Raw genomic sequence first — 21,609 nt, forward strand, 5'->3', positions numbered from 1 at the left:
GCACTTAATGTATTCACATAGTTAAGGCTTAATAAATATTTGTGGAAGAAATGAAAGAATTTTCTGATCGAGATAGAAAATGCCTGTTTCGCTTATGGTGTGTATTTTATATATTAGTATTATATTAGTAAAACCAATACATCATTTGCTTCTAGAGTAGGCTGGAGAGGTTGGCCTGATACTTCATGGGACATATTACCAGAAGGCGTGGGTTGCTTCATGTTTATGAAACTCTACAGAACACCAATCTAGGTCTTGGTCTAAACTTTATCTATTACTTTGGTACCAGTGCTACATGCTATTTAGTTTTGTGTGTATCAGATTGAGAGAATCTGAGCACATTTTAGATATATAAAAATTTCCATCACCCAAATATTTGGCATTGGAACTCTCTCCATAAAATCTCTGACAAAATCTCAGAATGTAAGTCTTCCACTGCTTCCTCAACTGGTGTTCCTGTGAATAACTGGCTTGATAGATTACCCACATATACACAAGCTACTTTATTTTTAAACTACATGGTCGAGAAAAGAGTCCTTGAAGAGCAAATGGTAAGCCTGTGTGTAGATGTGTTAGAAGGCCGGCAGGTAAGTGAGATTGTTATGCCTCACATTTACAAATGAATTGAGGTTTATAATAAGGCAGTTACACTACTTGTACATCCTTAATTAAAAACTAGCATTTCCTCTCTCAGGAACATTGTCTTCTTTAATGTAGCTTGTAGTTTCCAGAGAGTGGTAAGACCAGGCAAATCAGCCGAATTAATGCTGGCATTGACTGGAGTGACAGGCTTCGAGGTCACGTTGTCTTCACATTTATGATATGGTCTGATTGAAAAGACAGGCACAGCAGTGGACTTCTCACCAGCCATTCACATCTCCCCGTCATTGCGGAAAACAGTCATTGTCGTGGATGGTTTTTGTTTTGTTTTGTTTCTTTTGGTCTAAGACCATTTCAAAGAATGAGTCATCACACCAAAGAAATGTTTAGGGTTTAGAAAAGTGTATAGAGATTCCCAGGAACTAATATTGGGTGCCATTGTGTCTGAAAGAAAGACCCTGAGTACAGGTGGTTAAGACAGTCAATGTGTCAGAAGGTGTGTTGGTGGGAGCTGGGGGAGTAGTGTGAAGATCCATGGAAAGATAGTCTAAAGCTGGTCCTAGTTGCCACCTCACATCTTACTGTAGCAAGGATCCTACTTTCTGTCCTCAGAATGATGTACTCCAGTAAGTTTTCTGGAGAAGTATATGTGTGTGCATGTTTGTTATATATGTGCATATGTGCATGCATGTGCGTGTGTATTCACACATGCATGCATGTTTGTGGGGGTGGGTGGCCATGAAGATAGAAATGCACCAATCAAGGATGCTGAAGGATTTGAGGACATAGTCTGTGCCCTTAAAATATAACAACCCCTTTGAGAATCCCTATGTTACTAAAGCTTTTTTTTTTTTTTTTTTTTTTTTTTGAGGCCCTCCTGGGCAAGGATTAATGGACCATGGGCACTGAAATGGAAAGAGAACAAAAGTCAGCCTTCAACCTGTCTCTGAAATCTTTCCTTCATATGCTACTGGTCACCCATGGCAGACCAACAATGATGTTCTGTCTTCCAAGTAAAATGGAAGAGATTATTCCTTCAGTTTTACTTCAGTTTATTCTGTTATATTCACTAAGCTAGAGGGGAGAGAGGTTAAAAGTGCATGGGCAAAGGCTAGGTGTAGGCAAGTCTGGTGTTTGTGGTTTGACCTCTTCTATGTGGATAGGCCTACATCTCCATGAAAAATTCAGGAAGGCCTTTGATTTCTGTAAGAAAACAGGAATACCAAGGTAAAGTGAAGATATAAATACTCCCTCCCATCCTTGTCAAAGACAATGTGGTCAGTGGAGTCTCCTCCAGCCCGGCTTGCCACCTTCCCTTGCCCCATTCTCATTCCATGCCAGACACCCTCACACATCACCTCTCCTATCCTTAACATTCTATTGTAGATACATTTCAAAGTCTGAAATTGTGTGTCTGCCCTCAGCTTAGAAATCAAGCCTGAGGGTATCCTGTTTGAAGACGTCACTCCTAGAATCTCTCATGACTTCTTCTTAAGAGACTGAGGGACTGGTAGACTTTATCTGATACCCTTTATACTATATCCTTTGGAGGTAAAGTAGGCAGCCATTTGAGGCATCGGGAAAGAGAGCATTATAAATGTCAGAAGATTTTGCAGTCCTTTGACTAGTAACACTGTTGGGCAGCAGAATGCACTTACATGAAATTTTATTACCCAAACCCTGTTAGTTATGAAATGACAATAGCAGAGCTATTTTTCATTAACTCTAACGATCGATACTGATGCGGTTTTCTGTTTGGATCCAAATAACATAATTTGAAAAAGAGAAAAGTTAAAGTGATTATCAAAACATGAATACACCCAACCTTTTTCTCTCTTGTTGAGAAAATGTATATTTAAAAGCTTAACTGGTAATTCTAAATATTTCCAATATGTGCAGAGGGAATTAATGGTTCTATGAAAACCTTCAGGTTTACATTCCTCTCATTTTGTATTTACACTTTTCTCATCCATATTGCTCAATGCAGGGACCACTGTTTATTTTTATATTTTGCATTTACCAAGTTTAGTTTTAAACACAAAGTATAAGTAATGAGAGACTGAAAGGCAAAGGAAAACCGTTTTTGTATCCATATGACACTCCATGAATGAGAATTGGTGAGTCCTCTCTTACACTGTGCCCACTATAAATATACCATCAGCAAAATTGTGGGCTTGCAGAAAACCAATACCTCAGTTGGGAACTTGGCAATTTGAAACTTTGAAAAACCTTTTGCTTTTCTTATTTTTCAATCACATCCTAAAATTTTTGAATTATTTTTTCCAAAGAGGTACTTTTTCCCTCCTGAAATCTTATATTATTGCTTTGAGGGTCAAACAATGTGTTTTAACCTCCTGCACGATTCAAACTAGGCTGAAGAGATTTATTTTGAATTTTGCAAGATAATTGACATTTAAAACTACTGAGGTACACAGGGATACTCTTTTGCAAACTCTTGAACAAGTGAAAGCAAAGTCATCAAAAGAAAATTGATGTGTGAATTTCAATCCAGAAGTCAAAGAATTTTTCAGCTATAAGCAAACTGTTTACCGCATAGAAGATCAGGTTTTAATACAACTTTACATTAGATATTCAGACTCTGTGGATTTAAATTTCCATATTGTACTTTTGCTAATTTACCATATGATCCACATTTTTCTTCTTAAAGTATGCAAAAGAATTGAATGTGCATAATAGCATTTTAATGTATTATCTATATATTTCATCTTTGTAATTAAAGATGGCAGTGTTAATAGACTTCCTCGATGCATATAGGTTGGTTAAATACATTTTTTCACAGTGAGTAACCTTTCAAAAATGCTTCAGTTTGATGTATATATTTTGCAGTCATAACTCCCACCAGTAGATAATCTTTCATAGTTCAACCCTTCTTAGGCACAATTCACAATTGTGGAAGAAAAAGAATCTCTGAGTGTTTGTCAATCTCCCCGATGACTAGAGCCCTTCACTGAAGGCTGAGTGCTGCTCAAGACCACCCGCCCTGGCTGTGTAGAGCCTATTGGCCAGTGTCTGCAGGTTCCTGTTGCCCTTGACTACTGGCACTTTGGGTGTTTCCAGGTCCCTTGTTTTTGGGAGCCCCAGCTGAGCACTCAACGCAGTTTTCTTTTGGGAGAAACAATGCAGAAAACAGGTTCAAAGGCAGAAGAGGCCACAGGAGTGGCTACATGGGAGGATTCCCAGTGTCCAGGAAGTAGGAGAACTGCAGAGAGGTTCCGTTCTGGGGATGTAACACTTGGGCCGAGTCAGTACAAAACCTGAGGAACATACTTGTGGGAGCCTCTGGGATTGTGTTTCTGGGACCATAGACAATTTTGTGCCAGAGGCCCCATCCTTGTTCTCACCTGTGCATCCTTGCTCAGGTTCTGTTCAGCTGCCTGCACATCACCTGTGACTTTGCTTAAAATGATCTTTGCTGCACTCCTCAAGCTCTATGTCTATGGACATGGAAGGGCAGTGCTAAGCACAGTCATTGCTCTGTGCCACCAAGGCCGTCAGTTAATTGTCTATGGGCACAGGAGAGCTAGGTGCTTTTTCTGTCCATTTCTTTTGCCTTCAGCTGATCTGTTACAAAAGTTCATTAGCAAATTCATTAATGGGGGTCACTTTTACATCTTTATTGTCAATTTTTATTATTTGCTTAGTTCAACTGAGGATGCCTGATTTATCAGGGCCAATCTTTCTGATCTTCAGAAGGAAATGGAACAGTTGAAACATCTCTTGTATTACCACAAAGGCTAGAACTAGAGTAATAATCGATTCAGTCTAAAGAACTTTCCTATGCAATTCAAGCCATCCATCATGGGGCAGGACTGACTTATTGGCCACCCCCACCCCTTTCCAAAGCCATGGCTGTGTACTTGGCTTTCCATTACAAAAATGATGGGCAGTTCCTAAAATAATCAGCAAGATCCCTACAAACGAAACCTCCTTGCTCTTGGATTGTTTCTGGCAGACTGATGCGCAAAAGATGACCTGCCGGGGCCCATTTGGGGGTCTGTCCCAAGTGCTGAGGGAAGGTTGGTTTATAAACCTCCCCACCTGGCACCACGGTTTGGCACATAAGGAACATGTGAGTCCATCAACCATTCCAGTCGTTCAGCTTTTTGCAAGGTCTGGCTGCCCTCCCATATTCCTGTAGAGTGGGAGCTGAGGTGTGCAGGAAAGAAACCGTGGGCTTTGGTTTGGAAGATGAACTCTAGAACCTGGCTTTAACACTTCAGGTAATCTGCTGACCTTTCTGGAAGCTTTCTACTTAATCTGTGAAATGGATACATTCACTGCTTAGGCTTTTTAGTTTCAGAGAATGGAAATCCACTCGGGCCTTCTCTGTAATGGAGTCTGACTAAAAATTCACACAGAGGTAAGATAGACAGGAATCATCTTGATTAAAAAAAGAAAAAATCCCCAGAGCAGAATTTCACAAAGCCTGGAGCTGGAAGGTTGTGTGGGGGATCCAAATCATCTGTCAGCCCCCAGCCTTAGCAGTTTGTGGTTTGGCTCTTTGGAGTCCATTTTCATTGCTCCTGTTGCCGTGAATTAGCTCATTTGTCCAGTCTGTTCTATATATCTCATTCCCATGTTGATGCTCTTAAATGTTTGTACTGTCCATTTACTCATCAAATCACCTCACCCCCCTGATCCTTGCAGCTTTACAGTGTTTCCAGCTTTGTGTGAAGCAGCCAGATTCCCTGCTTTCCTCCACTTAATTCTGACTCCTTAGGGAGACAAGCAGAGGGACCAGCTAGTGACTGTAGTTCCTGTTTGTTCAGAGCTCTTCCTAATCAAGTTATCCCATAGGAGGATATAACCCTAACCTTCTCCTATTGGCTATAGTTATGGGGAGGTTGGCTTAGGTGGCACAGGACATGACTAGCTCTGCTCCAGGCCCAGCTCAGAACCACTTTCTTTAGCAGAGTCTGAGAAGCCATGATTCCATGATTTACTTGTTCAATACAGTAGGCATATACTTGTAGAGATGCATGGAGGAGTGAAATATGCCGTTGTCATCGTCATCATCATCATCATCATCACCATATCACCACCACCATCTTCATCATTGTAGTTTTATTTATTTTGTATGTACCAAGTGCCAGACACTACTCTTAAGTACTTTTAGTATATATCACCTTATTTTTTTGTTTTCATCATAGCACCATGAGGTTAGGCCTTGTTATGATCCCATTTTACACATGATAGGACTGAGGGCCAGACAAGCAAAGTAACTCACCTAAAGTTAAACAGTTATTTTATAGATCCAGGGTCTAAATTGAGGTAGTTGGCGGAGTCTAGACTCTATATGCCAAGAAGCACCCAGCTCATATTTTGGACAATACTGAGTGCCCAGTGTGTATTTATTACAAGTCCTCTTACCAGCTTCTGTTGTCTTGTCCATTTTTGACTGCTGAGACTCCTCTGACACTTTTCCCCATTGCTGCTTCCAGACTAATAACTCTGTGAGCACTAGGACTCACAACCAAGGTAGAATATAGATTGTTCTTCCTGTGGCTACATCAGGTAGCTAAGCCCAGAAGCTCAGAATCGGTTCAACTTGGCTACACCCACCTGCTAACCTTGGCTTCAGCCACACCACCTCACAGCTGGCAGCAGCAGGCTTATTGGCAGGGAAGGGAAGAAAGCAGTTAGGGACTTACCACTCTCAAATTGTGAAAGTCATAGAATAATAAACTTAGGCTTCCTCATATACATACTTTCCCAATTTTGCAGTAAGTTTTTAGAAACAACAACAACAACAACAAAAAAAACATTTTAAAAGCATTATTGACCTATCATTGATTTAAAAGGGTCATTAACTCATTCATTCATTTAGCTATTAATTATTTACCAGCATCTCTCAGGCTTCAGGTACACACACACACACACACACACACACACACACACACATCTCCTTAGATTTATTTATAGATATAGAGACATTCTATCTACTAAAGAGTAGAAAATTAATAAGACAACATTCTGCTTTCAAGGAATATTTAATCATATTATTAACACTTAATATTTGAGGATGGCCTTTGGCAGAACTGGGAGCTAGGTGGAGTGTTCTTTTCCATTTCTGTACATTTTTTACATCCTCTTTACAATTTTGTTCTTCTCTTTCCTGAAGCTCATAGGGGCCTTAAAGTTGCCCCCATTTCTCCAGACAGCAAGAAAAATAGCTAAGAGGCCACATTTTCACAAGGATACTATTTTTTAACAACATGATGTAATACTCTGTTCAGCAATTTAGCTCACTTGATATAGAAGCCAACAAATTACTTTTAAGTACTTACTTCCAAAAGTCCCTGAAGATCCTTTTGAAAGCAAGAGTTATAATCTCTGTGAGGTCTAAATCGATCTGAAGAACTGGTAAAACTCATAGTAATGAAGCTCATACTTCACCTACTATGTCCCAGACTATGAATGGGATCATTGTTGTGCATCATATCAATCAACTCCCATTAATAACCTTGTGAAATAGATACCCACTTTTCAGATGTGAACACTGAGACTTAGAGAAAGTAAATCACCAATCCAAGGTCATACAGATGAAACCAGGATTCAAGACAAGTGTATCTGACTCCGGGATCCCTGGGTGGCTCAGCGGTTTGGCGCCTGCCTTTGGCCCAGGGCACGTTCCTGGTAGACCCGGGATCGAATCCCACATCAGGCTCCCGATGCATGGAGCCTGCTTCTCCCTCTGCCTGTGTCTCTGCCTCTCTCTCTCTCTCTGTGACTATCATAAATAAATAAAAAAAAAAATTAAAAAAAAAAAAAAAAAGACAAGTATATCTGACTCCAGACTACATTCTGCTAGGATTATGTTGCTGGGTGGCATCAGGGTCAACCAGTTTCTCCAATTTTCCAGGCTATGGAATAATTTTGCTTCTTTTAGCTGGCACAGTAGAAACCCCTTCACTTGATGAAAATTAGGAAAGCATAGAGAACTGGGCAAAGTGTCATCATGGTGGAATCTCTGAGCCACTTCAAAAGGTGAAGATTTGTACTGATCAAAGGGATTAAGCATTGCAAAGAAGCCTGGGGTTGACTCTGAACAAAGGTCATTGAGAAGCCAAGAAGCCAGTGAAGACTGTAAATCCTGTGATATTGAACTATAGGACGGGAGTTTATAGCAAGGCTTCGATGTCAGAGAGACCAGCTTAAGTCCTAGCTCTACCACTTACCAGATTTTCTTGTGTCCTTGGGAAAATTGTTTAAATCTCACTAAACTCACTTTGCTTATTTATACAGTAAGAATGATAATAGATTCTGGAAGCTGTTTTGATGACTAAATGAGATGATTCTTACTAAGCACTTCCTATGGTGCTTGACCCATGGGAAGGGCCCAGTAAATATTCACCAGGTAAACTCTTGGGGTGTCATGCAAGCTGCCTGTAACAATTCTGTGTGCAGTGTGTTACCCGGGGGCCCACTGCCTTAGAGAGCCAGAAAAGCAGCTGGGATCATAGCAACCTTTTACAGGAGTCCTAGAGGAGTCGTGCTCGGGGACAGGACTGGGGCAATTAAAGACCTCAGGGCAACAGAGCAGGCCAGTGACGAAGCTGGGACGTGGTCCTGTACATCTAGGGCATTGTAAAGCCACTTTTGTTTCATTGTTTACAGGGTTTCCTAGCAACTCTCCTATGGTTTGGGATGCTAATCCCAGCTCCAAACTTCCCTGGAAGAACTTCACTAATTTATTTATTTTTTTAATTAAACCAAATGATGTCATTATGGGAATTATTTTTCTGCTCAGGTATCTACACATACAAAGATGGTTGTTGCATTCACGACAGAGAGAAGGAGGCTTAGACTGGTAGGTGACCTTCACAGCCACGATCGATGGAGAGACTCAGAGTTCTTATTCCGAAAGCTTAGTGAAGACAGAGTAGCGTTGGGTGTAGTAGATGTTGTCAGCCATGTGCCCACAGAGCCATGTGCCCATGGATAATGGCAGGAAGTTAGGCCGGGGGTCTGTGAAGGGCCAAATGATAAATATTTCAGCTTTGTAAGCCATATGAACTCTGTTGCAACTACCCAACTCTTGCCATTGTAGTGCCCAGGTAGCCATTTACAATAAGTAAATGGATAAATGTGTCTGTGTTCCAATAAAGCTTTATTTACAAAACAAGCAGTGGGCCCCATTTGGCCTATAGGCCATCATTTGCTGATCCTGATCTAGTACATTTCTTTTACCTACGGATCTTAAACAGAGACTTAAATCTTAACAACTTGGCAGAAGTGATAAGGCCCCATTTGCAGACTGAAAGATAATAGTCTGCTAGTTTAAGTCAGACTCCTATAGATTGATTATTATTGTCACTTAAAGCAGGCATTGACAAAGATTGTTGCTACAAATTCAAGGCACAAATTCAGGTGAAATGCAAGCATAGTTGCCTCTCCTGAGAGTATTGATGGGTTTAGCAAAGACAAAGTTGATGAAAACAAAAATATGCTTAGACTTGACAAGAGAATTATAAACAAGATACCGATTAGGAAGTGTGCAATTTTTTTTTCTTCCCTGTGAAGCTGATGGCTCCTGCTTGGTTTTGATTTTGACATACACAGCAGACTTTTGTGAAATGTTTAGCTATGTTAAAACAGCCCCTTAGACTGAAATACCTAATTTAAGTGTACACGCACGCAGAGAAGTAGATTATGCTTCCAGACATGTCACGATACATTTGGTTTGTGATATGTAAGGACTTTAAGAGTTAGTGGTGGCTGCCTGCCTTGCTTATGAGGCTGAAGGTGGACGAGGCATTTTAAGACCTCATGTCATAAAACCACCTTATTGCATACCCTGTCAAGTACATGCTCAAGTTCATTGGAAGTCTTGCCTCCACGAGAGGCGGATGTCAGAAGCTCTCCTGCAGGCTGCACAGGAGTCTCCATGGCACATCTGAGGAGGTCAGGAGGCTTCCTGCTGCTGCCTTACTATTTATGATCCTCCCGATACCTCTGTCACTGCTGCTGACATCCGTGAATAGCAAGAGATGAGTCAAGTAGCCTTCTAACTTGGGAGAATCAGATGCTCAGTTAATTGATATATTGAACTGTGGCTGACAGCAGTGGGTGCTTCATGGAGCGGTATCTGGGACTTCTGGGCATGGCTTCCAATGCTAAGGTTTGCTTAAGGTGAACTTAAGGGGTGTTCTGCTGCTCCCAAAACCACCATAAAGAAGACATAGGATCAGACACCAGGTGTTTGATAAAGGGCTCAACTCTTTGTTTCCTCCCTTCTTATATCTTGTCTGAGCAAGAAGATGAAAGGCTTGGGGCTAATACATATGAGCATTTGGGACGTATAAGAGCGAGGATGTCAGAATCTGACATTTCTGGAACTGAGACACATCCTTACGAAGGGAGGTAAGCTGCCACACAGAGCAAACGCAGGAGGGTTCTGCATCCCAACAGTGAGGTTAAAGCATTCCATTTGATTCTTTTTATTCTCTTTATTCCATTTTAAATGTCATGGAGCCAGGTCACCGTCCCTGGGCTTTGAGCTGGCCGTATCTGGGGTCTGCTGATCAGAGCCAGTGGCCTCAGCACCCGAGAGCTCCAGCCTGTCCTGGGCACGACTGCCTCCCTTGGACTTCACCTGTGGTGGGGATGGGCAGCACCAACATGTCCCAGCCAGGGCTCTGCTCACAATTTCCGGAGCACAGTGATTCAACTGGGCTGCACTCATCCAGGCTGCATTTCCTCTTCTTCCCTTAACAGTGATAAATACTGGGCCAGGGAGACAAGGAGAGCACTGGATTAGGAGTCAGGAGGCTTTTGTGATAGGCCTTTTCCCCACAAAAGTCTGTAAAACTGCAGAGAAACGTCTTCACCTTCCAGAATGTTTCCTCAACTGTAAATGAGCATTCTCAAAACATAAGGCATTCTACTTACGCCATATATTTTTTTTCCAAACTCTACTTGTATTTTCTGAATATTTTTATTTACATTGACGCTTTTCCAGTTTGAACTCATTTTATCCTTAGATGAAAATGCCAATAAAATCATGGGTTTGACATTACCATTAATTATTACAGTACAGGTTAGGAAAAATATTATTTTATACAATAATACAATTTTAAAAACCCCTACCAGCCATTGGTTGGCGTGGCATCAGCCAGGAGCAGGGATGGGCTGTGGGCACTGTGCCTTGGGAACCCCAGGCTGGATGAACTTGCGAGTTGCTTCCACCTCTGACATTCCAGAAATATGAAAGTGAAGGACGTATGGGACACTAGCAACCCCTGGTTAAAACCGACTTCAGAGAAATATGCAGAGAAACTCTATTCTGTCCCCTGCAGCAACTCTGCTTTCCTTTTTTCCCTTCATGAACATGAGACGATGGTCTGTGGGGACAATGGTGGGCTCGTGTGCCTATAGGCAGGGTTGAACGGAGGCCGTTCTGTCCTGGGAGAGAGCTGTCCCTTCCCAACATCCTGACCTGCTGAAAGGAGTTTGGTGGCTGTGAGCCTTTTCCTGTGGCCCAGGGGGGCCTCTTACCAGGTATCCTGGGATTTGCCAAGCTGCTGGCCCAGGCTTGTCCTCAGCCAGCTCTGCTCCTCACAGTCTCCATGGAGCCCCCCGGGACATGCCCCCACCTGAGCCATCGGAAGTGCCCAGGAGCCTCCTGGGGTTGGCCACAGGGTGGAGTGGCCCCTGGACCACATGAGGGAGCATATCCTGTGAAGGGCCCATAACCTTCAGCTTGGGGGATTCGGTGCCTCTGTACCATCACCTCTGGAACACTTTGAGCAGTCTAAGAGGACGTTCCTCCTTCTACCCAAAATGAATGACCGCAGTGGAGCTGGAGGTGGAGTGATTCTGGCAAGTGCAGCCGAATCTGTGGCTTTACATATCCTCCTTACCTGATTGCTTCAGTTGCCCTGTGTCCTGTGTTCTCAGGACAGCTGTTGTGTCTTAGAGAGAAAGGTCTGCTTGGGAAGGAAAATTCTCACCAGGATAGTGGGGTCTACCTTGCTCCAGATAACAGTTCCAGGCCCTTCAGGGTACCTGGCAAACTTGGCTTCCACGTGGGCCCTGCCACTTCTCAGGATGGCGTCTGGACAAGGGTGAGGACAAGTCCAGCACTATTTGTCTCCAGGGAATGAAAGGTCGTTTCTGGTCTCTGAGGTACCACAGACTCGCTGTCTTCCTCTCCTTGCTTCCTCTTCTGCATGCCCTTTGTGGGTTCCGTTGCCTCTTTGACCAGACTTGCATCTGATGTTCATTTTCACCTGATTTCATCTAATGAAAAAAGTTGGAGTGGGAAGTGGACTGTATAACTCTTCCTGTGTGATACTTTGAGTGCCTTTAAAGGGCTGTTTCTGCATCTAGAAATTTTTACTAGTGGCTGTGTCAAATGCTGCTTCACCCAGATGATAGCCTTCCAGATCACTAGGGTTGCAGAGAAAGAACAGCCAAAAGGCAAAAAATAGTTATTTTACTGGAGAATCATCTACACAAATAGTGCATTTTATTATTTGGGCGCAGAAGGATCTCAGTCTTCCTAGTCATGCTTATTGGGCCAGATCCTCTTTTCTGTGCCCACTTACTCACTGTCCCTGTACCTGCCATGACTGTGGCATTGTCCTTTTCTGTCCCCCTCCTCTCCTCCATGTGTATGCATTCAAGTCTTACCTCTCTTTCAGGTCTTATTTCAGATGTGTCCACCTGGCCCTCTCTTTGCATCTTTCCTCTAGAGACCATGCCTTCCCCTTGGTTTCCTGTGGCCTCTTCTCTGAGCCTCTCTTATGGGTAGCATCTGTTTCCATCCAAAAGCAATTCTGATGAGTCTTTTCTTCCCTACTAGACTCCAGATTCCTAAATGGCAGGATCTGGTTTGAGTCTGATTCATCTTTATATTTCTTACAGCTACCAGCACCACACTTCACACATGGAACATCCCCAGTTGGTGTTTGTGAAATGAGTAGAATTTGTTTGTATCATGTTTTTTTCACTTGGTCCTTATAACTGTCTCTGTCCTCAGCCTTGGCATCTCTCCCACCAGCTTCTGACCTACATATCTGTCTGGGTGTTCCACGTGCACTTCAAACAAGATGGTCAAGTGAAATGCATCATCTGTCTTCCCCACTGCCCTGACCACCTCTTACTACCTCCCGTGGTGCAAAGACCACCAACGCCATGTCCCAGGCTAAGTCCCCTCTCCTCCCTCTCTCCTCACAAATTTAGTCCAGCCCCAACTTATGCTAATTTTATTTTCCCAATGTCACTGGAATCCTTCTGTGCTTCCCCCCAACCCCTGACTGCTCCTGGCAGGAGAGGCCCCTATCTCCTCTCACCCATCCACATGGCCTGTTCTTCTCAGAACTTCTCTCCCACCTCCTCCAGGCTGTTCCTGATCAAGTGCAGCTTGGACAGTCTCATCTTGCTGGTGAAATGCCAGCTCTGAAGGGTCTGCTCCCAGTTAAACCTCTCATGACCTGCCCTCATCTCCCACCACAGCTGAGTTTCCACTCTGTCCTAGCCACGCTGACCAGCCAAGCCAGCTTGCCCAGATCCATCTCCCTTGCTGTGTCAGACTTCTATGATTTCATGAATGTTTTACTTCTGGCATAAAATGTCTTTCCTCCCCTCTGAGTGGGGTCACTTCCAATTACTCTGTGACATTTGCCCGTAACATCCCTGGGAGATGTCCTGACCCTCTCCCCTCTAGGCAGGGTTGACTGGTGCTGCACCATCCCGTGCTCATGCTCCCGCCGTGGTCCTCATCATCTGTGGTGAGGACGTCACTCTCTCCAACTGTGAACTTCCTGCTGGAGAGTAGGGGAACAGGCGGGATGTTCCACATCTCTGTATCCAAGCAGAGCGTCTGGCCTTTGCTGGAAGGCCAGAAGGGATTTTGGGAGTGAATGGCCAACTGTGTGAGGAAGACTAAGTGAGAGCTTTTCTGACAAAGAGAAAGCTGAGGCCCAAAGGTTGGTGCAAAGGCTAAATGACTGGTAAGCGGCACTGTTGGGGACAGGGGCCGGTGGGCGGTCAGCACACCTGCACTTGGCTTGCAAGACCTTCAGGGGAATATTTTATTCAAGTCTCTTCTCTGATTGTTATAGCTCCTTCCACCCACTAAACCATCACTTCCCTTATTTCCTTCACATAATGCTGGAGCAGGAAGCTTAGAGAAGACCCTCCTTCCACCCACCAGAGTTGCCCGGGTCAACGGCCATCTCTGTCTATCAGTCATCATCTACTGAATCTTTTAAGATTGGGTTTTAAGGGGCGCTTAGGTGGCTCAGTGGGTTAAGCATCTGCCTTTGACTAGGTTATGATGCCAAGGTCCTGGGATCGAGCCCCACATTGGGCTTCCTGCTTCTCTCTCTCCCTCTGCCTGCTGCCTTGCCTGCATGGGCTTTCTCTCTTTGTGTCAAATAAATTAAAAATCCCCCCCCAAAAAAAAAACACAGAAAAAAGATTGGTTTTTAATTGATACTGAACAGAATCACTGTGGATAATTTTGAGTGAGGACTTCAGTTTTGAGTGTTCTTAGCACTGCTTAAAGACTGGGGTGGTGCCCCCTAGTGTTAGAAATTTAGAGGGCCCCTTCCAGGACCAGACCCTGCCTCTGGGAAAAGCAAAGGGCTCCTTGTCTTTCTTGCCCTGGGTGTCTGGGTTCACACCTCTGCCGTTCTGGGCCACAGAGCCATGTCCCATCAACTGTAAAGTGTGGCAACTGAATTTGATGCTAATAATAGATAAAGTGCCGAGATTTAGAACTGGTTTCATTTTCTCCATCAGAGTGGAGTCTGCATTATAAATGCCCCATAATAAGGTCATTCTCACTCAGCTTGCTGTCTGGTCTTGTTTCTTGACAGAGAGAAAAAACACTAGAGTTACAGCTGGTGCTGGATGTGCCTGTGGGGTCTACACAGTTTGTAGCCTGCATTTTCATGGTGTGGTGGCAGAGAAAACTAACTGTTGGGATGTACTGGTCCTGATAGTGTGTATTTCCCTCTTGCTTAGTTGGATGTAGTTTCTGCACTACAGAATGGAGTTAACGAGAGTTTCTCCATCTTACCTACAGTCACTCTGCAGAAAGAGAAATATAAATGTAAATATATGTGCATACATAAATACAGATAACGCATATATTAACAAAAACAAAAATTAAAGCGTTCTTTTCCAGGAGAAGGGACTTTGCTTTATGCCATTCCCTTTGTAAAGCACGTAGCATGGGTTCTTCCAATGGTCAGGATAGATGTTTTATAACTGGACTTAATGTGGTGATCATTTTCTGGTATATACAAAAATCATTATGTTGTACACCTGAAACTAATATAATGTTGTATGTCAAGTTATCTCAATAATAAAAAAAAACACGTAGTGACAAATTTCTTCAACTTCTCTGGTGATGAGACTCTATTCATGAGGAGTTCTGTGGAGTTCAGCAAGAAAGTCAGATACAAAATACAGGCCAGTTAGTCTTACCAGAAAAAAAATCCCTGTCGATGTAAGTGAGGCCCCTGGCATCTCACAGCATCTTGCTAATGGTGCAAAGAGGTGCGAGCAGGAACGAGTTTGGATAAGTATAAGCCATCGTGCTTTCTGAAAGCACAGCTAATATCCTCTGAGTGATGGATCTGTAGCATGGACCTCCCATCTGAACATCCTTGTGGGTAAGGAAGCTGACATCCTGCTGTAGTTAGCTTCTTCCCAGGAGGCTCTGCAGACGAGAGAACATCTCAGGACTGGCTGCGGAGTCTGCGGACAGGACTGAAGATGGGTTTCCCAATGGAGACCTTAAGTCTGAGCCCACAAACAGCACGGAAGGCGTGCTATTTGGGCTTTATCAACCTGGCCACGCCAGCTGCATGTGTTTTATCAACCTGGCCAAGCCAGCCTCCCTATAATTAATCAAGCAGTGCACTGTCTATGCTGAGGCCAAGTCTGTAAAAGTTTTTAAACCCGAGTCTTTACCTGTAGGTGTAGTCAGAGCTGTGATAGAGGACACAGCAGAATTACAGATTAAAGATTAATTAAGAAATGCCCACATGTGCTTCAGGAGTGGAAGAAAACAACATATCTGAGCATTGGAAACCAGAGTTGATTTCGGGAAGGAGAGGGACTTCTGGTGGGGCTCAGGCAGAGGTAGGGTGAGGGAGGGCGTGTGAGGGGAAGGAGAGGGCAAAGGCCCAGGGAGAGGCGTAGACACCCCCTGTTACCCCAGGCCTGTCTCCCCTTTCTCCCTTCCTCTCCTCCTTCATCCTCTCCACCCTCCCCTTTCTCTCTCTCTCTCCCTCTCTCTCTTACAATAACACTGAATCTTAAGAATAGAAAAAATAAATCACCTCTATTAAAAAGTAGAAAAATGAAATCCCCTGAACGCTGTAATCTGAATTAAATCATAATGATGCTGCTGGTTGGCTGGGAATGGCCCTCATGGGGTCAGCAACACATGCCGGCCCCAGGTACAGAATAATGCATTGTCTGGAAGGATGATGTCTGTCTCATCAGTTGCCTTGGAAGCAAGAACGACTGACTGTCTTTGTATCCTGAGCGTCTCTGGCCAGATCAAGCTGACCTGCAGATTCACACTGTCTGATCCAGCCACTGATCAGTAAATCAAAATTGGAGCAGAGTTGGGCCTTTTGTTACTTTGCCCGGGGAGAAGGGAGGAGGGCGGGGGTGGCTGGAATTCAGGCCCGTCTTTGGCTGGTGAGCCCACAGGTCCTGTGGCTGTGACTAGCATCCGGCCAGGAACAAAGTCTGCCGTGGACAGCTAGTGACGAAATCGAGTTACAGGTGCCAGGTTCTCTAGTCAACCTCATCACCTCCCCCTCAAAACCCAAGTACAGGAGAGAAATTGTGGAAAACCAGAAGAACAAAGCTGACATCGTGTGGACTGGGTGGGTGGGATGCCAGGGAGGAAGGAGGCAGAACAGGGCAACTTTTTTTTTTTTTTTTTTTTAAATTAAGGATGGGAAGCATTTGAAGACTTTACAATGGCTTTGCCTGCAAAAGTGTAATTAGCCAAAGACAATATGCTGCTGATGGTGGAGCTGGTAGTTGAAGGAAGCCTGCCCTAATGAGAACGTCAGTGTCTCACTCAGAGATTGCCCTCACTGACCAGGCCTCTTCTCCAGATTTTGTGCTTGATTACTTCCAGAAAAAAATAATTGAATTATAATAATTTTTTAAGAGGGAGAAATAAGAGCCATGGCACTTAGTACAGGGCCCAAGAGGAGACTCTTGACTTCCAGTCTTCGCTTTCCCTGTCTTCCTTGATACCAGACAAAGCTTGTTGGCAAGAGTGGGGGGCTTGGAAGACATCTTGGCATTGGATACGCTAATTGTGCTTATACATCAGCGTCTCTGTTCTCCTTAATCCCTTCCCCTGTTCCCTTTGCTATAATTCTTCAGCTTTAATATGCTTCTTGCTTGGGTGCCAGGATTGAGTCACAGCTGGAGTGTCACAACAGCTGCCACAACCGTGGGCATCTGTTGTTCCCCTCCACGTGGTGGGTCAAGTAAGTTACAAGCACGAGGTCCTTCATGAGCGGAAATGTGTCTAAGGGTTTTGCTAACTCCTGCATTTGCCTAGCTTTGAATGCCTCGCATGGGAAATGACCATTATCATCCTTTGTGTTCTAACGCAAGACATGACCTGCAGGGCTTCTCACATCTTCTCCAGATCTGTTGGCCAGCCATCTTTTAGGTGACCTGACTATTCCTAGCTTCTCTGAAAGTGTTCAAGTCCAATACTTTCTTCCCAGTCTGTTTTCTCCATGTGCTGTTATGCTGTGGAAAATATCCACTGCTCCTCTTAGGTCTCTGCACCCAGAATATGGGCTTACAGTGGCAAAGATACCAAAGTCTGTGGGCATGGGTAGCAGACTGTTCTCAAGGACGCGCTCTAGCATCTGTACCTGCCAACCCTGAAGACAGTTGATTTCACTTAGGAAACCTCTACCCAAGAACAGATATCTCCATAGATTTTCCCTGCCCATCTCAAATTGCCAACCTGATAAATCGGCCATCGTTGGCACATTAAATTATTGCTCAAAATTATGCATCTGGCTAACCCAGTGATAAAGCTTAACTGAAGAAGATGAGGAGCATCCAGGGCAGACTGTGTAGACAGTACTCAGTGTAGACATTTGGGAATCCTTACTTGTGTAGCCCTGAGAGTTATGTGTAAGAGCAAGGCCATTCAGGGTTTAATTTAGAGAAGATGGAGATTAGGGGATTGGGGCCGGGGTCCAGGCCCAGTGGTGGGTCCCTTTCTACTCAACCAGCTCATAAAGCATCATTAAGATCAGTGGTTGAGTCTTGATTTGGATTCATACTAACTACCACATAACCTGAGCAAGTTACTTAATGCCTCTGATCCTCCTGGGTTTTTTTTCCTCTAAAAATGGAAACAGTCATTTCTACTACTTCTATTTACTGATAGGATTAAATAAAATAATGTAATTCACTGTGTGCTATATTTGGCACATAGTAAATATTTTACACGTGGTAGATATTATTCCTCCTTTGTTGCTTCCAAGATTTTAGGAATAAGGCAACATGTCCATAGAATTACAAAATAAGGCAGGAATTTAGGGGGGAATTAAGCATGGGTAATGGGATTGCTATAAGAAGGTGAGAAATGCTTTCATAGTGGTTTGTAGCCTTTGGGATCCTCACAAAACAAACCCTCAGCTCGGTAGTGGTGTCACCTCTCCCAGTACAGACATCGCACTGGTGGAGGTTCTACTGTAGGAGGAGGCTGAGCCCGGCTCCTGAAGATTTGACTAGACCTCGGCACACCAGACCCCATGGCAATTATGATGATAAAGTCGTGCCTTTCTGTGTAAGACAGGAATATGATCAGGGCTCACCCCCTACGCGAAGGGTCTTCTATTTGTCCCCTAACAGGCATCTCAGAATAGCACAGCCTCTAAAGATCCAGCTCATTTTTTTTTTCCTGGGGAGGAAACAAAGCTTTTGAATCTCCACTGGTTCAGAAGGTGTCATGTACCAAATATGGGGAAATTTTGACAACTTGATTCTCTCACCCTTCTGTCCCCCACTTGTTTCTCATCTGAAGTCACCGGAGTCCCGACAGGTCACCGGAATCCCCACAGGTACCTTGCATAGGGTCTGCCCTCAGGGACTAGTCTTTAATGTTTTTATTTGTTCAGGCCCAGCTGCTGTGCACAGAGCTGAGGTCTTTGAGACCTCTCACCTCCCCTTGGGCTGGGCTGCCTGTCTTTTGGGAGATGGGGGGAAGAGGGGTTGAACAGGGTCATTATCTTCAGAGAGAAGGAGGGTTAAAGTCTAATGATGATTAGCATATCCTGTGCCAGCTGCTTCTTCTGTTACTTGTTCAATAATTCCCTTAATGTTTGGTCCTAATGGAGCAGATTATTGTTATTATTTTATTTCATCAAGATCACCTACTGCATAAAAACAAAGAGGAAAGGAGGAAAGGAACGTGGCCAAGAATAAGCACTGAGCATTATCCAGCTGGAGATATTTATTTATTGGCTTCATGCTTGGCTTGTGAAGCTTTGAAGGGCTGGTGTGCATAGCCCATGGAGGGAGCCTGTCTCACGCGGCTCTGCCCAGGGATTGCTGAGACAGCGACGTGGAGTGCTTTTGCTTCTCCATGGACCCTTTTATCTCCACCTGTCTGTCGTGCACAGTGCATACATTTGTGCACGTGCACGCACACACACGCACAGGCACGAGTTACATGTGGGGCCAGCCTCTTAACCGTAACACTGATTCGGGATCCCATCTGAAATGTCTGCCTAGGCAGCATCACCTCTTAGACCGCTCCACCTACCTCTAGCATGATGGGAGGACCTCAGCTTTGCCTGGTAGACTGATTCCTCCTGGCACTCTCATTCTGCAGAGATCTAGGCAAGTCTTTGGAATTTTGGGATCCATTAGGGTAGCCTTGGACAGGGAAAACCCCGCCCACAGCAAGCTGCTTCTGTCCCCCTCCTGCTTCACCCAGATGCACCAGCCTTGGCATTTTCATTAAGGCAAACAATAGGCGCCTGAAGCCGCTGAGAATCAGAGAGCTCTGAGCTCCTTATGAACAAATGCACTCTCTCTTTTCTTTGGGACAGCAAAGTCAAGGTTCTGAGGCAAGAAAAACTCCTAAGAACCAAAAAGGCAGCTCTATAAAAAGAGCCTGAAAGAGGACAACTTGAAATAGCCCAGGCCGGCTCCAGCATGCCAGCCTCCAGCCACTCTCCCTGGAGGGCTTCAGGCTCTCATTAATGAAACTCCTGAAGGCTCATAAAGAAATTGGAGACAAAGTTCCTGGATGAAAGACGAAAGATGGTGATCAAACTTCACAGAATTAAAACTTTTAGAGCTGGGAAAAACCAAAAAATTTAAAAAGCCGTAAAGTCGAATATCCTCCTGCAGGGAACTTCATACCTAGCATCTTCAGGTGGGAAGGGCCTTCAGATGCGAACCTGCCAAATCTAGAAAGTTCTCAGTCTGAGAGTTTGTCTCTTGTCTATGGAAGGCTGTCTTTGCCCCCTAAAGTGGCATTTTAATGAGAGAAGATCTTGGGCAGCATCTTACTTCTTCCCTGAGCTTTGGGAAACATGGGGAAGGCGTCTCAAAGTATCTCATGGCGGCAGGCTGACATGGTATCATGCCCCAACGAGAGGCTGACAAGGCAGGCCAGGCAGGTCTGTCCCCTGCCAGTGGGATGTGCAATTCACGTCAGAAGCCCCAGAGGACATATTGAGGCCTCTTAATTAACGTGGTGGCCCGTGGCAACTGGAAAGCATTTCCACACGATTAAAGACTTCAGAAAACCCCCAAGGGGAGGTAATGTTCCTAATAATTTATAAATTGAACTCACTACTTAATATGCTTAACATGTTTCTCTTGTCTTCCATTTGGGAAGGAGATGGCCAGGGGATAATGGATTTCTATTTACCATACACCACAGAAAGGAAGATGCATCAGAAGAGCACACCAAGGGGCTTTCTCTTCTAGTTTCGGTGACTCCTTCTGGCAGTAAAGGGATCCTCAAGGTCAAGAACATGTAACCACAATTTTGATGACATTACCTCATTTCAAAGACCTTATTTTGCCTGTGGAACTCCCCACCAGAGACTCCACTGGCTACGTAGCATCGATACCCTGCCTCTGAAGGATCAGCTCCATTACTTCCTCAGGCTGGAGTTACTGGCTTCACTGTGCAGGAAGAGCTCAGACCATTCTCTCCACCAGTAGTTTACCAGTTTAGAGCTGTTTCCACTTTGACAGGGATCGGTGTTAACAATCAGAAAATTTTCAAGTTGGAAGAGTCAGTTCATTTCTTTCAGTCACTTCATTTGCTCGATGAAAGCCTGGGGAAGGTTTGATCAAGTTAACCAACTTGAGAGGTGCCAGGGTGGCTCAGCAGGTGAAAGTGTCAGCCTTTAGCTCAGGTCATGATCTCAGGGTCTTGGGATCGAGCCCTGAGTCAGGCTCCCTGCTCAGTGGAAAGTCTGCTTGTCCCTCTTCTTCTGCCCCTCCCTCCATTCTGCTTGGGTGTGCATGCACACATGCGCTTTCTCTCTCTCTCTCTCTCTCTCTCTGTGTGTCTCTCAAATAAATAAATAAAATTTTTTTTTTTAATGTTATGCAACTTGTACAGAGTCTTTCTGCTTGTTAGCCCTGCTGTTTTACTGGTGACCTCCATGCTATTAGTAACTTAGGTCCCATTTTCCTGGGTTCAGAAACCCAGGGTCAGACAAGATCTCGAAATGTCATCTGTTTATCTCACCTGTTTTCTGCCCCTGGAACATTTGGATCTAGATTAGAGTGTGACCTGCAATGCCATGTGGGCTTGCACAGTTTTTCTCTTCTTGGTCTGTCTCCCTTGAAAGATAGTCAGAAATAAATGTAAGTGATCAGAGATAAATGTAAGTGATCACTCCCCTATATGAAAGAGGGCCTTTGCCCCAGACCCTTGGGCATTGTTATTGGGCGAAAACAGGAGACATGGACCACCAAACGTGTCTTATTTCATTCTTA

The 21,609-nt window shown here is 44.3% G+C and overlaps 1 protein-coding gene across 5 annotated transcripts in view; it reads left to right on the plus strand.

The window, feature by feature from the left end:
• ASTN1 (astrotactin 1) overlaps positions 1-21,609 on the plus strand; it is a 299,150-nt gene that overhangs the window by 111,634 nt on the left and 165,907 nt on the right. The gene's annotated exons all lie outside the window — the stretch shown is intronic.

The sequence above is a fragment of the Canis lupus genome, chromosome 7 (genome assembly GCF_003254725.2).
Source record: "Canis lupus dingo isolate Sandy chromosome 7, ASM325472v2, whole genome shotgun sequence".
Lineage (NCBI taxonomy): Eukaryota > Metazoa > Chordata > Mammalia > Carnivora > Canidae > Canis > Canis lupus.